The sequence below is a fragment of the Macaca nemestrina genome, chromosome 2 (assembly GCF_043159975.1).
Source record: "Macaca nemestrina isolate mMacNem1 chromosome 2, mMacNem.hap1, whole genome shotgun sequence".
NCBI lineage: Eukaryota > Metazoa > Chordata > Mammalia > Primates > Cercopithecidae > Macaca > Macaca nemestrina.
Window position 1 is genome coordinate 173,736,481 of NC_092126.1, and position 4,195 is coordinate 173,740,675.

A 4,195-nucleotide genomic window follows, 5' to 3' on the forward strand; every position below is an offset into this window, starting at 1 on the left:
ATGAAGTAAGCCACACATGGAAAGACAAATACTGTATAATGTCACTTATATGTGGAAACTTACAAAGCTAAACTCTTAGAAGTAGAGAGTAAAATGGTGGTTAGAAGAGGCTGGGGCAGGTGCTGAAGGGAAAGTGGATGGGGAAAAGGGAGACGTTGGTCAACAGGTACAAAATTACAGTTTGATAAGAAGAATAAGTTCTGGTTTCTGTTGCACAGCAAGGTGACTATGGTTAATAATAATGTATTGTATATTTCAAAATAGCTAAAAGAGAGGATTTTAAATGTTCTTACCACAAAGAAATAGGAATTTTTTGAAGTAATACATATGTTAATTTCCCTATTTGATCATTCTACAATGCATACATATATCAAAATTAGCATTGTACTCCACAGTACATACAATTATAATTTGTCAAAAAAGTAAACCTTTAAAAAAATTTAAATACATCAATATTAACAAAGAAGATTTCCACACCTGAAAATAGCTAATATAATATCATATGGTACAAACAGAATGTTCAAATCAAGAAATAAAATTGATGCATTCTGTGAGGTCAGTATGCAGAACCTCTGGAGTTTTGCTTTGCTGATTTTTTTGTTTTGTTTGTGTGCAACACACTTTATCTTTGTTTCTTTGTATAAGGAGTCCGAGTGACAAACATGTAGAGGAAAAGACTAAGAAAGTGAGAGATGCTCATTTCCTAAGAATAGTGAAAGGGCCGTGGATTTTTTTGTAAGAAGAAGAATTAGGACATGTGCCAGCCATAGTCAAGTTGCTGTAGTGAGAGTTTCCAATTGCTTTGTGTGCCAGCAATTCATTTCCTCAATAATTACTTAATGAGTACCTACCTATATGAAGCACTCTGCTAATCACCAGAGATGAGTTGGAGCTTTTTCTCTTGGGTCTTGCATGGATAAGGTGTGATCATTTTATAATCACTTCTTTTGGTGGGGAAAGAGTTTCTCAATAGCAAGTCTTCATAAATAATACCCAGTGATGAGTGGAGTTGACATATCTTATTACAAAACATGTGGAAAGTCAGTTAGCAAGGTTCTCTAATATAAGCAGAGAAAGAAAGCTAAGGGGTTAGAGATTTTGAACCAAAGTGGCTTTTTCTATTTATTTTAAGAGAGGATGCTGTGAATAATTATATTATGGGAGGCAATAAATCTAGATAAGAACAAGAAAGCAGTTCCTTACATCTATGGGGATTAAAAACCAACTAATGCTATTTGCTGATTGTTCTGACATTTAGAACCAGAATTTCTTACCAAGGATACTTTTCTTTGGTTATGCTTTTAGAATGATCTCTAATCATTTCTGGGTTTTGCCCTCTCTTAACAACAAAATTAATTAAAATAGCAATAATATATATAATAATAACAAATGTGTTAACTATAATTTATGAAACACCCTCTATGTTACAGGAATTGGTTTATTTGTACTTTTTTGAGGTAAGCAACCCTCTGAGGTAACAATTTCCTTCATTTTTACAAATAAAAAAAATTAAACTTCAGAGACGTGAGCTGCTTTTACTGAAAGTCACATAGATAGCTTTGAGTCTGGTTGTGCCATTTATTAAGTCTCTGCTGAGGCCAAAACTTTTTATCCTTTCCAAGTAGACAGACAAAAAATACAATCATTTATATGGAGCTGGGGAGGAAGGAGCAGAATTTGCTTGTAAGTGCATTAAAAGGTAAGACTACCTATCTTTGAGAAGGAAAAGTGGGATGAAAACATGCTTTCTAATTTACAGTGTGTACTTTTTTGTACATTTGAATTTTATCACATGTTCATGTAAAACAAAAATAGCATAAATGCTAAGGTGCCTCCCAAATTATTTTCTTTCTGTCTTTAGTGGTGCTAAGACAATCTAAGGGAAAGGACTTTCAGTCCATGCTCACCAAGTTTTAAAGGCATATTGGAAGGTTGATGGATTGACAAGGTAATGGTAGTTCTCATGACAGAATGAAAACACTAAGACAGAAATGATGGTGAAGAGAAAAAATGTCAGCACCTAGCCTCCATCTCCAGCCTGTTCAATTTCTTTCTAGAAAATTACTTTCTGCTAAAACCTTGAATTTGTTTTTTATTTTAATACTGGAGATGATACATTTATTGATTTTTATTCAAAAGAGAAAATAGTGTTCTATAATAATCCTGATCTAGGCTAAAAGGGAGTGTGTTATAACAAACATATCTCAGCAAGTTATACATACAATTTTCTAACAATTGAAACTGTTTATAGGTGGGGTACCTTCAAATACTCAACTCCCTATTAATGTACTCAAATTAAAATAAGAAGAAATCTGATAGCTAAGCAAAAATGAAAACTGATGCCACTACCAAATGCTGACAAAGTTTAAGTGGAACTTCCATACTCACAGATGACTGCATAGTCACAAGGGTAAATTGGTTCAACCACTTTAAAAAGTAAAGTTGGCAAATGCATCAAGAGTCATAAAAATTGTTCCTAGACTTTTATTTAATAATCCTACTTCTAATTTTTTCCTTTGAAATTGTAATATTTCCATGTCAACTGTGAAAAATATGTTTTTAAGGATATGTAGTTGAATCTATAGAATCTTATCACAAATTTTATATTCATACTAAAATAAAAATATAATTAAATCCCAATGAATGAAAAGAATATCAACAGTATTTCATGACATAGTATGAAAGACCAGTTTTTACTATTTTAAAAAGCAAGTTTATTCACAATTTAATAGGTACTGTGTTTAGCATTGAGCTGATAATATTCTCATGTTTTCTAATTATATTAATTGTAGCTCAGTTAACGACAAATTAACTTCCAAAACCATAATATTTTCACTAGGACCCCCAAATGTCAATCACTTTTATATTATTTCTAACTATATTACTCTCTTTGTACTATTGCCAGGCATTAACACACTTTCACTCATCTAACTTTTGAAAATATGCTTACAGATTATCTTTTAATTTGACACTCAATCACGCAAATGCAGCTACTTATTTAAAATTTCACAACTTTGAATAGTATGTAATAATATACACTATGTGACATTAAAGCACCAAATATGAACATAAATTTCAAAGATTAAAAAATACATATACACACACATGCACACACACACACGTGCACACACACACACACACACACAGTTGGCCCTTCATATCCATGGGTTTCACATACACAGATTCAAACAACCATAGAATCTATGACTCAGCTGGAACATTGAGTTATCAGCCTTTGTTATGGTAAAGACTTTTACTCAGGGATAAGCCTTGTAAGAAATGGTGTTTTCAATTTTTTAAGAACAGGATCCTCTCTTATTTTGTATACTATTGCTGATTATGTAGGCCAGCTTTGAAAAAATTTTGTCTAATATTGGAAGTTTACTTCTAAATTCTGAAGTGTTACAGAAAGAATGGACTATTGTGAAACATGAGCTTTAGCTAATTACCATATAGCAACATACTGTTAAGTGAGAAAGCAGAAAAGAAAGCTGTACACATACCACGATAGCAACAAAGTAAATCATACCTATGAAACAAAGTCTAGAAGGAGAGAAATACGAACTATAAAAGCAATGATGGGGCACTGGCATCATAAGTGAGTGGTTTTTCTTCTGTTTTCTAAAGCTTTCTTCTGAGAAGAATATAGCTAGACCTTCTCTTAATATCCAGTGTGATTCTCCCTTTTAAATAAATGTGTTTAGATCATTTGCATTTAATGTGATTATTGATTTTCTGAGGTTTAAATCTGTCAGCTTGTAATTTGTTTTTTATATCTCTCATCGGCTCTTTGTTCCCTTTTCTCTTTTTTCTGCCCTTTGAATTGACTGATCATATTCAATAATTCCATTATCTCTCCTTTATTGGGTTATTACTTATAACTTTTGTGTTATTTTAGTGCTTGCTTTCAAGTACAAAATTTACATCTTTTACTTGTATGTAACAGCCTATCTGCAAGGGATATAATACCATTTCACATCCAATATAACAAACTAACAAGAGTATTCTTCCATCTCCTTACTTTAGTACTAATGTCATACATTTTACTTCTTCATATGGCTCAAACCTCACAAAGCACTGTGATTAATTTTGTTGTAAGAAAAACTTACCTTTTAAAAAGCTTTAAATAATAGACAAAAGTAATATTACCTATATAATCATCACATAGGTAATATGGGACAGCCAGCTGGACAAA